The sequence below is a fragment of the Cibotium barometz genome, chromosome 48 (genome assembly GCF_041138505.1).
Source record: "Cibotium barometz isolate CiBa-2024 chromosome 48, ASM4113850v1, whole genome shotgun sequence".
In the NCBI taxonomy this organism is placed as follows: Eukaryota; Viridiplantae; Streptophyta; class Polypodiopsida; order Cyatheales; family Cibotiaceae; genus Cibotium; species Cibotium barometz.
Genome location: NC_141093.1, coordinates 44969397 through 44986602, shown reverse-complemented (window position 1 = coordinate 44986602; position 17206 = coordinate 44969397).

Genomic DNA, 17206 nt, shown 5'->3' with positions numbered 1-17206 from the left:
AGAGAATCAAGCAAAAGAGGTGGAGTGAATCAAGGAGAAATCAGTGGGATTAGATGCTTGGATGTAAACACTATAAATTGAGGCATTGGCCTAATGAGAATTTGCTAGTTTTTGATTATCCATGCCTACATTAAGCCATTAGTTAATTACTCACTAATCACATCTTAATTATCATCTAATCACTTTGTTAATGATGTTGATTCTAGCATTTGATCCACCATAGCTCATCACATTGCTGTAATTTTAACATGGTATCAGAGCCTAGCCTAGAATCCATCAAGTTTATGAGCCCATTATCTAGTTAATTAGGATTAGTAGATAATTATGAAATAATCATTTTTTTAGTTATTTTTTAACTAACCTCTGTACCCCCAGCCAGTGGAGGAGCTCCCTCTCCTTGTAGGCTCAACATTAGCTCAAACCCTTCTAGCCCAACATAGCTACCTTAATGGTGCTCCAGCCAAGCTAATCAGAACGCAAACCGCCAAGAAACGCAGTCGATTTTTGCTGATTAGTGGGCACCGTTTTTTTACAAATCAAAGATTTCTACTTCATCCAATGCAATGGGTCTAATTCCTCTTAGCCCTGGGGGTTTTCAAGCATGCTCTACAAGCTGGTGAAGTCAAAATTTGATTTGATCAAGTCTACAGTGAGATCCAAGCTCTTCATCAAATCTGCAGGGTGACTTCGGTAAAACAGAGATTAAGCATTTAATATTTGGTCAAATCTTGTGTTTCTTGGCTTAATCCTCTACTAGACTAATTGCTATTGATGGACTTGAAAGTATTTGAGCTCATTTAAACTCTAAGGCCTCAGATCTGGGCTCCCCGCATACTCTGTTTTCTGCACACAAAACAAAGGATTAATTTGCTAATCAGTGATTAATCAATGCTAATCACTATATTTTGGTGCAATTGAGGGTTCAAATTAACCATTAGGTATTTGATATAGATCCCTATAACTTCAAATTGCAATTTGGAGATGGTTTGATACTCCAACCATTCCGTACAAATTGGTTACCCTTGATTTAATGTAATTTCTGGTGATTTTATGCTGATAAATCTGTTGTAATCATCTCCTAAACACCAGATTGAGTTGTAAAAGGGTAGACACTGCCCTTGAATCTTGAAATTGGATCAAGAGGTAAGACCCCCTTCACATCATCATGAGTACAGCACAAGAAATAGCCAAATTTAATGGGGAGCAGTTTTACACATGGGACAGACAAAAACCATGTATCTGCTCATGAGGAAAAATCTGTGGGGGCTAGTTGAGGGAAGAGATGAATGCCCAGAGGTGAGAGGGAAAAATGAGTGGAAGAGCAGGAATGAAAAAGCATTGGGACTTATTGCACTCAATTTAAATGATGAAATCATTCATCACATCACAGGGATACAATGGGCAAAAGATGCATGGGATGAACTCAATAAATTATTTGGCAGACAAGCTAAAAATTCAAAGATAAATCTGTTAATGCAATTCTACAAATTGGATATGAAGAAAAGTGAACCTTTAATCACACACTTGAATAGATATAAAAGCATTAAGCAACAACTGGCAGCTATTGGCAAAAAGGTAGAAGATGATAAGGCACTAGCGGTGCTTTTGAAGAGTGTGGACAAAGGTGAATATGAAAATATTGTAGCAACACTAAAGAATGTACCTGAAGTGAAGCTACACGAGATAGAAGCAGCTCTACTAGAGCAAGAGAGCAGAGGGAAAGAGAAGAAATGGCTCGACTCAACAACAGGAGAAGAAAAAGAATTCTTCACTCGAGGAGGATTCTCTCGAGGATGAGGACGAGGAAGAGGCAGAGTAGGAGGAAGGACCTTCACTTGCCACAACTGTGGAAAGCCAGGACACATGGCAAGAGACTGCTACAGCAAACCCATTGGAGAAGGAACGACATCGACAAACTTCATGGAGGCTCCTAAGGAAGTGGAGTCGGATCATCTTTTCTGAGAGAGAGAGAGAGAGAGAGAGAGAGAGAGAGAGAGAGAGAGAGAGAGAGAGAAACCCCACAACCCAATGTAACCTGCCCCAACATAGTAAAACCACCTCTGAGCCATCGATGATGTAGGCCACGTGGTAGATGTATGTGTGAGCACTTTAATCAAGGTCACGGGCACTTGTAGTAGCCTTGGACACATAGAGAGAGAGTGTGTCAAGGACTATGAGTTTAGGGACTTGAGGCACTGGTCACGGACTATCAAGTAAGAGAGAAACTTGGTGTAGGGTCCAGGTGTGCTAAGATTATTCACTTGAGGGGAGGTGTTAAAATATACAAGTGAATAGGGTGTGTGCGGGAACAAGCCCTTGGCTAGAGGCTGTAAAAGAGAATAAAGGGTAGCATGAGAAGAATCTAGTGGGAGAGAATAAAGGGTAGCATGAGAAGAATCTACTGGGAGAGAACCTGTGAAAAGGTGAGAAGAATCTATTGGGAGAGAATAAAGGGTAGCATGAGAAGATTTAGGAGGTGTGGAGATATTCTGGGAGAGGTGGAGAGAATCAAGCAAAAGAGGTGGAGTGAATCAAGGAGAAATCAGTGGGATTAGATGCTTGGATGTAAACACTATAAATTGAGGCATTGGCCTAATGAGAATTTGATTATCCATGCCGACATTAAGCTATTAGTTAATTACTCACTAATCACATCTTAATTATCATCTAATCACTTTGTTAATGATGTTGATTCTAGCATTTGATCCATGATAGCTCATCACATTGCTGTAATTTTAACAAGCTTTGGTATTTCTTTGGTAGTACCCTTGTGCTTACAGCAATGTTTTTGGTACCCACACTTGTTGCATTTGTGGAGTTCTTTGAGGAACTCGCATAAGCTCTTGTGGACGGTGTTGTGAAGTACTCTTCTTCTTCCTTGGCTGTCGAGTGCTTCGTTGATGAAGAGATTTTGACTGTCGAGATACCCAAATTTGATTGGCACCTTCATAGTAGCCTCTCCACCCACATTTTGATACTATTAAGATATTGTGATTGTGGGAATCTTGGTGGAGTTTTCTTTTGGGTTGGTGTGGAAGGTTTGGGGCCCTCCGTGACTTGGGTTGGCGCTGAGGCTGCAGGTTTGAGACTTATTGGCATTGTTTATGAGATGAGGTTAGAGTCTCTTGTGGAGTGGCTGTCGACGAGGCCTTTGAGCATGTGGTTGTCTCCTTTGGTGAGGTTTGTTGATGAAGATGCATAGGAGCCGGGGCCTTTCCTTTGAGTTCCATGTTAGAGTTAAATGGTTGGGCTCTGGGAACTTCTTCAGGAATAGCTGCTGATTGCGAGATTTTGGCATCGAACTTCATAGGAGAGGATGGGGTTGAAGGAGTAGAGGCTTTATCGGAGTTGGTTGTTGACACAGATTGTATGTCATTGTGTAGAGGGGATTTTGTGGAAGAGGCTTGTATCCTTTTGCATTCAGCGTCATAAATATCCATTAAAGTTAGATCCTCTTCTTGGCAGTATGGTATTGTCAACTTTTTATCACATTGACCATCATGATGACTCTATCTCGCTAGCAAAGCACAGTGGTGCTTGGGCAGCAACAATCCATTTATGCCCCAAGATCAAATCTGCTTCCAACACATACTCAACCACAAAAAACTTGCAAGTGAGGGGGTTAGTTTCAATATACATTGTATGTTCAAATTGTATGTTCAAAGTACCCCAAACATGGCATGTTTAAGTCTTATGTAAAGGTAATCCTTTTAGGATGTGTCGTGAGCATTGGTGACCGGATAAAGCTGTGCTTGAGCTGTGGTGATTTTTTTTAAAATTTCCAATCCAACCAAAATCCTAGGGATTTTTTCAATAAGATATGTTGGAAGTTCCAGCTCCTGCAAGGTTTCTTCCTCCCGTAATAGCAATTGTACATTGCATGCAGGAGTGTTCAAGGTGACTGTTTGCATGGATTCATCTAGTGAATTCACTTATCCAAGGTCCATCAATGATGACATCATACTCAAGGGAATCTAGGGTAGCATGAAATGTAAATTTCATATCGCCATCTATTGTTTGAGTAGTGTATCTAAAGAAACCTGGAACTTCAATGTTTTGTTTATTGGTTCCTTTTGCAAGACTATTGCTTGTCGGGGTGAGTTTAGGTTGTCCCAATGACACCAAAGTTTCTATTGTCATAATGTTATGACTTGCTCCTCGAGGGCTAATCAATGCGCGTTTGCGTTGAACATCATTGCCTGTAGGGAAATCCAACCATACCATGATAGAATCTTCCAAAGGAACCATGGGTGTTTTGGTTATTGTTTCAGCTTCAGATCCTGTGTCTGATTCATATTCCTTCCCATTCACTTTCATCCTCTGTTTGGGTCTCGCTTTTTCAAGAGTACCCAATGCGTACAATGGCACAATTGGCCCTCTGACAATTCTTAACGAGGGCTGTTTGGAAACCTATGAATCCTGACATTCCTATTTTATGTAGTTTGTTATGTCCTTGTATAACTCGAAGCGTCCCCCCATCGGGCACTTCTTCTTAAGGGTAGGGTGCTTGAGTACCTCCAAGCGGAGTCTAATGTGTCAGCCATGGGTGAGGGAGGGTGTCAGAACGGGAAAGCTTGATAAAAATTTGGCAAGAGCTCGAGTAGGCTGAAAGTTGAAAGTGAGGAAATGAGAGGGTAGGGCCCATATATATAGGTTTCAAAAGGACGCAGCCGTGGTGGCAAGAGGATGGTACGGGCGTGGCATTCCCAAGAAATAGGCATACCATCTGAATGGTACGGGTGTAACAGTTGAAGCATTGTTTGGTACGAGTGTGGCATCTATTTGGAATGGGTGTGGCAGTTGGAGCTAAGGATGGAACCGTTGTGGCAACGCTGAAGGAGAATGGTACAACCATGGCACTTCAAGTAGATGTTGGTACGACCGTGGCAACTTTGATGTTCTATGGTACGGCCATGGCAAAGGTGGAGGGGAATGGTACGATCGTGGCAAATAGATTTTTTTTTAGGACACCCTGCAAACAGGTTTTGCACAATGGGGCTATGCTGCCAGTACCCCATTGCGGGTTTTGTATTGACTGCATGCAAAATTCGCCAAATGGAGGAGTGCGTTCCAATTAGGTAATGGCAAGGTTGGGATTTCCTTGGGAAGTTCAAAGGCAGGTGACAAGGGAGCACCTGAGAATGGAGAGGTTAAGGGTTGATTTTGTGTACTCCAAGGTAGCCTGACAATGACAGGTGGGGGAGTAGCCGACGTCGAGGGTATATCTTTGGTATGGATTGTGGGCTCTTGTTGGGGGGTTAAAGGATCATTATGAAGCTTTTGCTTCCCTTTCTCCTGTGCACTTTCTCCTGTGCAGTATTCGTGTGGCGGAGGCCACTTTAGGTTTCCATTGAAGGGTTGGTGACTACGGAGTGACAAGTTGGGAGTTGGTGCCATGGTGATTTGGGGTTTCAAATGTGGTGATTGCCCTCATAATAATGTTGAGCCTGTAGTAGAGGTTTTGGGATCCATTGGGAGGTTGTTGTTGGGCAAGGCCGAGGGCGTGATTGAGGATATTTGGGCCTTGGAGAGCATTTGGACCGGCATTTTTCATGTACCCTATGGGCTTGTGGTTGTCGAATTGGTTGCCTGCGACAAGGAGCTTGGGGTGCCGGCGGTGTATGGGGATAAGAGTTGGATCGTTGGGGGATCCACAAAGTAGAAGTGCCCTCATAATACCTTTTCATTGTTAAAAGCCTTTTAGGTACCCATTGTCAACAAGTAGGCTTTCTCTATGTGCATTTGTTAGTGTTATTAGGAGGGTTAGTGTGGTTAGTTTTCTATGGGGGGTCGGCAGCTAGGGTGGCCTTTAAGAGTTGGAATTGGGCTATTGCCAAGTGGGGTAGTGGAGAGGATGTGAGAGACAATGGTGTGTGCGGAGTGGGGAAGAGCGGCCCCTTTTTGGGCGGTATGGAGCTTTGTGGATGGGGGGGTGGAATGATGGTGGTGAGCGGAGGAGTGACTTCTTGGCCTGAGGGAGAAGCGGGTACGGGTTCTTCATCCGAGGACTATAACTTGGCCAGCTATAGGGTAGCCATCCTTGCATCCCAATTGATGTTGCACCTATTGTGTCCCATCCAACCCCTTCTGAGAAAGATCTCTTTACGCATGGTTCCTGCAAGCATCACATAAAACTTCCCTTCCAAGGGATTAGAACAAAAGTGTGACTGTGTCTAAGAAGTGAACTTCTTGAGATGCCACTGTTGTGACCGTGGGGAAGGAGTCTCTTTCAATGGGGCTTGCCCGATGGAAAGCCATGTCTCATGAGAGACATTAGGTTCCCTATATCTACAAGAGCTAATTTTTGGGTGAAGCTCATCGGAGTGGTCATTCCTAACCATAATTGAGTAGGCTTCACCTCCCATTCTTCTTCTTTGAGGTCTATAACTTGGGCCATATTAACCACTATATTTTTCTGCCTAAGTTTGGCTTGCCTCTTTTTAGCCTCTTGTTGTGCGGCTTGTTTCATTTCTTCGCGGTCCTTTTTTCTTTATTTTTTGTCTCGTGAATGGCCCTTAGGGTAGTTTTGGTTAGTGGGTCATAGTAGTGTTTTAACTTGTTATCATTGAAATATCCCCCATTTCGACACCATCAAGTATCTCTATGCGCACAACACCTTGTGGGGTTATCTCAGTGACTAGGAAGGGTCCTAAGCCTCTGAGCTTGAGTTTCTTTTTATGTGTTTTTGTACTGAAGAGGAGGACCATGTCACCCTCATTCATTTTCTTGTCTTTCAAACTAGTCATCGAACCATTGTTTACGCCTTAGCTTTTCTACAATCATACTATACACAGCTAAGAGGCGTGTTTCCTCAAGCTTTTCAAGCTCGAATAGGCGACAACCTAAGACATTCCCTATGAGTTTTTCTTGTATAGTAATGCGTACGGTAGGGACCAAGAACTCCATTAGCATAACCGTTTCAGTGCCATAGGTCAAACTGAAGGGTGTGACATTAGCTGCCTCTTATAGGAAGTTTGATAGGCCCAAAGTGCTCCCAGTAACTTTTATTCCCAATCGTTGCAGAGCTGGCCTCAACAGTCTTGGTGAGAATGGCACACAAAACTTTGTTAGTGCTTTCGGCTTGGCCATTAGCTTGGGGGTAATATGGGGAAGATTTTCTATGAGTAACAAAGAATTCTTGTAAGAGGAATGGGATAACCTCATTCGATGAAGTGCGTTCCATTGTCGCTCACAAGCTCAAGGGGGAAACCGAAGCGTGTGATGACTGACTCATATAGGAATTTTGTGGTAGAGTGTGCATCAACTTTACGAGTAGCCCAAGCTTTGACCCATTTGGTGCAATAGTCCATGGCAGCGATTATATATCGGGCTTTAGTGTATCTAGCTGCGGGACTAATGGGCCCAATGAAATCAATGCCTCGCTTTTTAAATGGTTGCAAGGACACAACATGGTTTAGGGACATGCTGTCCTTAAAGCTGGGGATTGTCGCTCGTTGGCATTCATCACACCACTTGATGTATTCTACTACATTAGCCATTAAGGTGGTCCACCATAACCCGACTGTGAGGACTTTAAATGCAGTGATATATGCTGCAAAGTGCCCCCCTACACATGCAGAGTGAGCCTGTTCTAGAAGGAAGACATATTCGTCTTCACGGACACATTGTTAGATAATCTTGTCTTTTCATGCCTGTAGAGTTGGCCTGCAATGAGTTGGTAAGGGGCCGCCTGTTTAATGAGGCATCGAACATGGTCCTTGTTTAAGAGGGGGTCCACTGGTAAGCCATTAGCTAGAAAGTGTGCTACCTCCTCGCCCCATTCAAGAATTAAACATAATTGGAACAAGGCGGCATGTGGTAAATCATCATCAACTCCCACGGGCGGCTCGCCATGGGGATTCTTGACATGTGGTCTACCAAGACATGTTATGAGTGCTTTTGCATTATGACAGTGAAGTCGAACTCAAGCAAGATAAGCAGTCACTTGGTGATTCTTTCTATTGTACAGGGCTTATTTACTAGGTATAGAAGAGCTTGACGATAAATTTGGTCACTAGAAGATAATGGCGAAAGTTCCTTAACGATGTAAACCATGGCTAACCCTTTCCTTTCAGTTGTGGTATAATTTCTATTGACCTCGTTTAGTTTGCGGGGCTGGCAAAGCTGATGGGAAAATCCATCTTGTGTTCACCACGTTGGGCCAGCACACATCCAACAGCAAAAGCAGAGGCATCGATGTGGACATGAAAGATAATGTCCCAGTTGGGGAACCTTAGGATAGGAGCACTAGCCAAGGCCTTCTTGAGGGTGGTATAAGCGTGTTGGTATTTATCCGTCCACTCAAAAATGATCAAGAGTCCGTAAAGAGGTCGAGCTATATTAGCATACATAAAAATGAATCGCCGATAATAGCTAATATGTTCCATGAAATGATGGACTCCCTTAAAATTGGTGGGTGGGGGCACCTCAAGGATAAGCCGCACCTTGCTATTGTCCATGTGGAGATTCCCTATCGGGAGATAATGTGTCCCAAGATAACTCCATGCCTAACCCAAAACTGGCATTTGAGCGGGTTCAATGAAATGCGATACAACCTGCATCTTTCTAACACCTTACATTCAAGGTGTGCCTTCCACGAGGAGTTGACACAAGGGTCATCCATAAAGACTCAAGGAATTTTCAAAGATATTCCTTATAGGCCGTGCATATTAGTCTCGCTGGAAGGTATCGAGGGCATTGGTCAGCCCAAAGGACATGACGCGGTATGCATTAGTTCCCTATTCTCTGGTGGTGGCAAAGGCTGTTTTATGCTGATCCTTGGGATCAATCAACACTTGGTTGTAGCCAGAGAATCCATCAAGGAAGCTCTAGGCTTCTTTTCCTGTGACATGCTCGAGCACGTGCTCTATGAAGGGTAAGAGATAATGATCCCGTATGGTGGCAGCATTGAACTTTTTGAGGTCCATGCACACTCTTACCTTCCCATTCTTTTTGAGCACTATTACTATAGGTGATACCCGTTCTGTGTGCTCTATTTCGTAGATGAATCCACCAATAATGAGTCTGTTGATTTCCTCCCGAACCATCTTGGAATACTTTAGGTTCATAGGGTAAGTCTTTTGTTTGACCGGTCTTGCTCCATCGACCATCGGAATGGTGTGCTTGACTACTTCGGGAGGTACACCCTTCATATCTGTGTACTTCTAGGCAAAGCAATCCTAGAATTTTGTGAGTAGAGCGATGAGCTCGGTCTCTGCCTCGGTAGAGAGGTCATCTCCATTGTATACTAGCCTCGGGTCTTCGCCTGGGCCTGCCAGATTAATTTTCTTTACCTTGGCTGGACCATCATATGAGGTTCCTAGTGTCCATTGTTGGACCTTTGGGCCGAGTCATATTGCACAAATCTGTCAGCCATCTGGAAGGCTTTAAAGTGTTTGGGCACTTATTTGGTCTCTTCAACCCTAGAACTTTCTTCTTTTATTAGTTTTTGGCTTCTTTTTTTGCAGCGTGAACTTCTTATTCAGGGCTTTGAATACAGAGCAGCAAAGCATTTCGGGTTTGGGATCAATGGGTTCCATTGGCTTTTGGGGTGGTCGTGTGGACCAAAAGGGAGTTATTTGCGAAATCCTTTTGCCATATTTTGTTAAAGTGGTCATGTGCTTCAACCGCGCTTGCATATTTTAGCCAATGGGTATCTAAATCCTCAGGGAAAACATAATGTTCTGGCCCAAGAAATCCATCAAGCTTGCGAGTTCTATGTGAGCATGTTTCCCTTTATGGTTCCACTTTATTGGCCTATTCAAGTTCCTTAGTGGCATGTAGTGCTAAGCATGTAAAGAGATGTGATGTCCTTCTCATTTGTTATAGCAAACCTGGTTCCCATGTATCTTGGAAGTATGTCCAAGGTAGCAAGGATATGCATCCAATTCCGAGAGTCTTCTGGCTCTGAAAGAGGTATATATTCCTAGCTATCCTTTTCATCATCGATTGTTTTATGACACATTTGACACAGGTGGACTGCAATGGATTTGGTAGTTGTTATTGAGTCCTTGTAAAGGGTTTGCCGCTCATGGGATATACCTTCCACGTGCGTAGGTTGATCTTAACGATCTGATCTTTCCTTCGAATGTAGATATGGTCCCAATTGTGAAAATCATTTTAGTTTCCCTCATGAAAGGCCGCCCCAAGATGCAGTCATATGAAACTGGCTGACGTCCCAAGTTCATCACCACAAAGATGTGGCGGAAGGTGGTTCCAAGGATCTTTATTTTCAAATCCTTCAATAGACCAATGGGTCTAGCGGTGGCTCTGTTAGTGAGTTTTACCAATATGTTGTGTCATCCATGGCGGGTGCTCCCCATTTTTTTCAGCATTGTTTGGTAACAATGCTCACTCCTGCTCCCCCGTCTAGGATTGCTGCTGTGACCTGGAGGCCATCGCGAAGGTTATCGGCATGCAGCAAGGAGCTCATCGCCTTCAAAGTATTGTCCGAGCTTATTTACTCAAATTATGGGGGTGTCGATGATCTCATGGGGTACAATTTCATCTTCCTCTAACTCATTAGAGCTGTCTAGCTCCATGGATTCTTACATGCCTGCCCCGAGGTGTCCCTCCATCCAATCCTTCAAATCTTTCCATAAGCTTGGGCTACCTTGAAGCAAGGTGCCAATGGGGATTTGGATGGAAGGAAGAGAGACCAGTAATGTCTCTAGGAGCAGAGGTTATTCCATGAGGAAGGTTGCCTTGGCTTGTTCTCAAGCTCTTATTTAGATAAGGTATCTAGATGGGGATCTCTATGTCCGTTCTTTTGAGATGGTCATTCCCTAGATTTTTTAGATATTCGGCTACCCAGTTTCCTTGGTGGGGGGTAGCTGTCCCCGCAGTGGGTGAAGCTACTTGTGTTGGTGGCCTATGAGGGGGTGATGAGTCTAAGAGCTCTCTAGTATATACTTGAGCTTCTTAAGTGGGTCTCATGTTGGAGACCGAAGGGCATGGCTCAAGGTAAGCAGTTGGAGGCTCATCTTCTATCTGAGCTTGGTAGTCCTTGACCAATTCTTGGGCTGCCAAGAGTCTTTCCTTCTCCTCTATGGGGTTAGGGTATTCGGCAAGATTTTTAGGGAGCTGGTTAGTGTCAATCGGTTCCCAAGCTCGGGTGGCTAAGTGTAGCAGATCTTCCTCTTTTAATGAAAAGGTCGATGCATGTATGCTTATGCCATCTTCCAAACCACTCTTAATAACTACTCGGTTGTCTCCTTTACCGATTTTTGTGGTTTTCTTTCTCAAGCGTCTAGTTGCTCGTGCTTGTTCAGGGACATTCTTTGGAGATAAGACCTTTGTGTGTCGAGAGGTCGATGCCTCTGGTGAGCACATGAGTTGTGACCCTTTTGTCTGTTCTGTAATCTAGTCATGGTGTTGAGAGGAAACATATGGATAAAGCCATCTCTTACACTCACGAGGTTAATGTTGGTGCTGGGATTATCTTCACGAGCCTTCCCTATTATCCCTTGGTCTCAGCAGACAATCCTTATACATTTGGTCTATCCCACACCCAACGCATAAAGGGGTTAATGCGGAAGCGCCTATATAGAGGTACTTGCCATCCCTTTCTTGATTGGACACTTAGCCACTCGGTGAGGTCCTACGCAATGGTAGCATTGCATGGGTGGTCGTTTAGCCATTGTATTCATGTCTCGACCCCGTGGGATTAGGGCGGCTAAGTACACTGGGAACATTTGGTCACCATCCATCACATAGTGGCTTAGAATTTGGGAGGGTGGACTAGTTGGCTCGAGAGGTTCGTAGGTAGGACCTTCAAGGACATCCCCCTCGTCCCCTTCTTCAAAAATTTCTGTCAGAGTGAGTTGACAAACTTGCGTGATTCACGGTAATGGGGGTTGAGGTGGGAGAACCAGGGGTGGTAAGGGCATTTTGGGTACCCTAAAAATTCCTCTTTGGGCCAGTTCTTGGTCTGGTTGGGGTACATTGTGAAGTGCAAGTGTTGGCAAGGCCATCAATTGCCTTGGGTTTGCAGGCAAGGCTTGAGGTAGAGCACGGGCTTGAGTAGCCCTTTGCTGATAGCAGTTCATGACTTCATGATTGCCCCATCTTTGGCAATATGTGCAATAGAGGGTGGAACGGGGTCACAAATGTGGACACTCCGTGCTGGTATGTTAGCTTGACAAATCGGACACCATACTAGCTCCCTCTTTGGATATGGGGTTGGCTAACCCGATCCCGGCCTTGGCGGTTCTCCAATGTTGGGTCATTTGCTGCATTAATGCAGCCATCCAATTGCTCGACTTGTTGTTTCAGAGGACTCCTTGCTCTTTCCCCATTAGATTTTATGCTGGTGGTGGTCTTCTTGAATAAGGCTTTTGATGTACCCTCATGGAGTTCTCAGGAACGTATTCCCTTGAAATTGTCCTCGAAGTCCATAGCACTCCTGTAGCATTGCTCGAAGGAGGTATGGGACAAGGCATATAAGGAATTTTGTAGGGGTACATTATCCCAGACCTTCCATAAATCTCCCTATTAACCATTCATTAGAGAACTTATCTCTTACACTGCACGGGAGTGGAGATATCTGACTTTGTTGTTGATGTAATCTCAGATGGTTTCACCATCCTTTTGTCATCTAACATTGACAGAACTCCATCTAGTTCCCTCACGAGAATATCCAACCTTGAAGGTCTCTTTCAAAGCTTCGAAGGTGGCCTTGTCCTTAATTTTCAAGGGCCTAAACCATTGGTCGGCCTTACCACCTAGGGTGAGGCCAAAGGCACTCACCTTCACTTGATCGTCCACGTGGCCAAAGGCTTCACAGATCAGGTTGAACATATCTAAGTGTGGGATGGGGTCCCTAGTCTCATCGAATTTTGTGATTAGCTTCAAGATGTTTGTGGGTTTGTTCTCCTCTAGTCTGGGTCCTAGTGTGTTGGTTGAGCCAGGGCTGGGGACGTGGTGCTGGTTGAACCAGGGCTGGGGACGTGGTGCCCGCAGCCACACCCCCTCCCTATTTCCATGGCTAATCTTAACATTTTTGGTGTTAGCTCTCTGCCATGGCTAGGGCAGGTGCTGGTTGGGGATGATGGGTGGAGGAGCGAGGCCAGGCAGATAATAGACCATTGGAGGCCCTTGCCTCATGAGTGGATTGGGTTGTGCCTCATGTAGCCCCATGTGGTATCGTGGGTTGTGCCTCATGTAGCCCCATGTGGTATCCTGGGTAAGCTCCTCGTGGTGGTTATTGTTGATATACAAGTGCACCAGGTTGATGTGATGGGGCTAGATAGGTCCTTCCTCTCTGGTACGATGTTTTCCCACTCCTGAGACGAGCAGGCTCTCTAGACTGGCAAACAAACGAGTTTGGCTTTGATGGCTCTCGCTTTGCCCTGTTTCCGCTCTAGGATCTAGACACAACGTGGGCTCACTTTCTTGTTGGCGTTCCATACCTCTCGCCCTGGAATGTGACTCTTCCTACCCAAGATAAAGTTGTGTGGAGCCTCGAAGCAAGGATTCTCTATGAATGTGTAGGAGAGGTAGGGTCTTGCTTTTGGTAGACAAGTGGTCTATCCATACATTAAGCTTAAAGTTCTCCTATTTTGAGGTTAGTAGTTTCTTGTCCCTTGCTGGGATGGTCTTCGCTCTCATTGGTGCAGTCAAAGACGAGCACCGTTTGGCTCCATGCCGTATTAACCGATGGGTCTGCTGACCTTATGTGAGTGAGAGAACTTTAGAAGAGTTTATATCGTCAAAGAGGGTTGTTTCGCACCAATTTACCTGAACGTAGGTGCATGAATGTTTGGAATTACTATGCAGACCCCCCTTGTGAAAAGTCCCTTCTTTTTTTTTTAAATTGTACGGGCGCACGCTTCAAGAGGGAATGGGCGTAGACTTCTCATAAAGAAGATGACACGATCATACACTTCCTGGAAGACACGGGCATGGCTTTAGGAAGGAATGGGCATGCGCTTTTGAATGAAGAAGGTAGGGGCGCGGTAAGCAGATGGTATGGGCATGGCAAGGTTGCCCCCACGAGCATACACTATTGAAAGGATAAATGGTACATGCGCAATACAAATGGCACAGCCATACGCTTGCTGTAGTTGGGGCAAAATATAATGGCATGGGCATGGCAAACCTGACACGGGCGTGGCAAGTTAAAGGGAACACGTTGGAATGCGTGTATGCTTCTCAGAAGGAACAGCTGTGCGAATCAAATGGAACGGGCGTACGTTGTGAATGGTATGGATGTTCACTTCCAATTTTCATAGAATTTAATGCTGCGAGTCTATCACCTACAAATATTCTTTGACAGTGCAGTTGTACCCCTTGGTTAAATGCAATTTATGCCTATTAATCTGAATATTCTCTTTTTAATGCTCACTACACCAAATTAATGGCTGAAGATTTCACAAGATTTGCCCAAAAGAAATGGAACGGGCTTGGCAAGTTTGCCACGACCGTCTCACTGTGAATGGAACGGGCGTTCACTTCTCAGAGGCTCATCTAGAATGGGATTTTTGCCTACTTTCCTCCTCTCGTTTATGTAGATTCAAGTATCTTCCCAATATTTTTTTAGATTTTTATTTTGATAGGGAGCTAGAGCTAATCTCTTGCTGTCTATTATACCTAGAATGCGTAAATAAACATAATAATTAAGATTAATTTGATAATTAAACTATGGTGCAAACTTAACAAAAGATGAACAAGAAATAAAAAATTGTATGAATGTCAAGAGCAAAGATTAAACACTTACTTGTGTCTCCTGCCTTTGGTGAAGACCTTGATGCTCCAATGCTTCGGTTGACCTCCATAGCTCCATTGAACACAATAAAACAAACAAACAACAAGCAATCAACCAATGGATTTGCACTCCAACCGGGCCAAATGAGGACTCTAGCAAATGAAATATGTGGAGGACCCTAAGCTAAGTGCTATCCCCGGTATCGGTGCCAAAGATGTTAAGCTAGACATGCAACCTTACACACAAGAGAGAGGGGGAAGAAGAGAAAAAACCATGCAAGGGTCGAGTCGGAGATGTACACTTAGCCAACCCTAGTTAACTCCTCTTTGTGAGGCCGGTAGGGGCTCACTCCACCACCACTTGTGTCACCCAAGTGGAGATTCAAGAGCTAGCTGAAGAGCAAAGAAGGAGGGAGCTATATAAAGCTCAATCTTCATTCCATTCCACATGCATGCAAGAGGGACCTTGGTAGAGAGACAAGAGAGGGGAGAGGAGAGGAGAAGCTAGATCATCACCATCCCTAACATGCATACACAACAACAATCAAGCATGCAAGCATCAAAAATACAAGCAAACATCCACAAGCTCAAGAGAATGAGAGAGAGTGAGAGGCAAAACTCAAATGAGACTAATAAGATTGTCCCTTTTCATATTCCATAAAATGTCTTATATACAAGAGCTCTCATTTACAATGGCTGACCACCCATTTACAATTTGGGGGCCCAAAACTAGCTTCCTAGCTCTATGTACATCACTTTTCTATGACCGACATGACACAAGCCGTAATCTCGGTCATCCCATGTCTCTTTTATCAATTAGCGCTTTGTGCGGTTACAAAAAGATAAGCTACAAGGAGCGTAGCCACACTTGAAAGATAATGTTAACCGGAGTGGTTAATATTAGTGCTCTTAGCTTGGCCATTCGTTTGTGGATAGTATAGGGAAGACTTGTGGTGTACTATCATCGGTACTTCTAAGAAAAAATTCCATCACCTAAATTAAAAAATTGATCCCTTGGTCACTAATTAGCTCCAAAGGACATCAAAATCTAGTGATGATCTACTCATAAATGAACTTGGCAGTCGTTCCCACATCGGCACCATGTAGGATGTTGTGGTCGGTAATGAGCTAGGCTTATATTTGCATGGTACCCATGCCCATTCTGAAGGTAGTCTCTTGGTGTATCCTCCCATTAGGGATTCTCCAAGGGCATATTTGCCTCTCTTGGTTGAGCCTTTCTTTTATGATGTGCTCATGGAGCAACCTTATATTCTTTATTTCTACAAGCTCCTAGAGCTCTTCCAATGTTTTTGTTTTGTTTTCAAGCTCTTTGTGTGAGGCTCAGGCAGCATTGCTGTGGAGCAATCCTAGTTATTCCTCCCTCAATGTTTCCTCTTCTGGTTCCTTACTTGATACACTCCCCTCTTATGTGATTCCTCTCTAATAGGCTCTAACAACATTGTAACAGGGGTTCTATATGGGAATAAGGAAATTGGTCTCGAAGGCCCTTCTATTTCTAGTTGGGTCTGCTATACTAATTTGTGTGCATCATTCACAACCTCGGGATTTCCTCTCTCAGGTTAGGGTAGCTTGCAACTTTTGGGAATGGTTTTTCTAGTCCTTTGAATTTGTACTTCCCTTCCACAACTTCCTTAGCCATTTCTAAAAGCTTGACCTTTTGGTCCATTATGATCGATCCATCTTCACTTGCCTTGTTGTTCGTCATCGAGAGCGATTAAACTACCAATTCATGGATAGTTTCCATGTGGGCAGAGAAGGAGCAACTTCACAAAAAAATCCAAGGACTACCCTCTTCTTCAACTCTACATAAAATCCTAGCTTCCCTATCCAGTTGACCCTCTAATGGTGTCAAGACTGTCTCAACACAAGAAAGCCTAAAGACAATCAAAGCCTCATTCTTAACCTAGGCAAAAGCCAAGCTCATCAAAATATGATTCAAACCTCACTAACTCAAGTAATAAAGCTAAATACATTTTTGCTTAAAGATAGTAACATGAATGACATCTGGATGCAATCGACTTAAAGGTCAAGTTGTCACATGTCGAAATGCACCAGCGGCATAAGGGATCAAAAGTCAAGCTATCAAGGGCCAAAAGGAGCCTGACACGGGACCTCATGAACTTCTTGAATAATTAATTAAACTCACATACACATCAAGGAACAAAGCATAGACTTAGATCAAATTGACAAGATTTAAGAATAACATAAAAACATGAGAAAGAGTATCACCGTCGACACACTATTGGGTGCAATCTCCCCCCCCCCCTCTGCATGTAACTCCCTTTCAAGATATAAGTATTTTGAGAATTGTATTCAAAATATAGCCCAAGGGGCTAATAATAGTTGTGCCTACAAAATAGGGCTTTGCTTTTTCACTTTTACAAAAATAACTCGAGCACCAAAACTTGTTCACACACTAAGTGTAAAATAACCAAAATTTCTCTAACACACGTGAGAGTAAAATAGCCACGCCACGCATAAA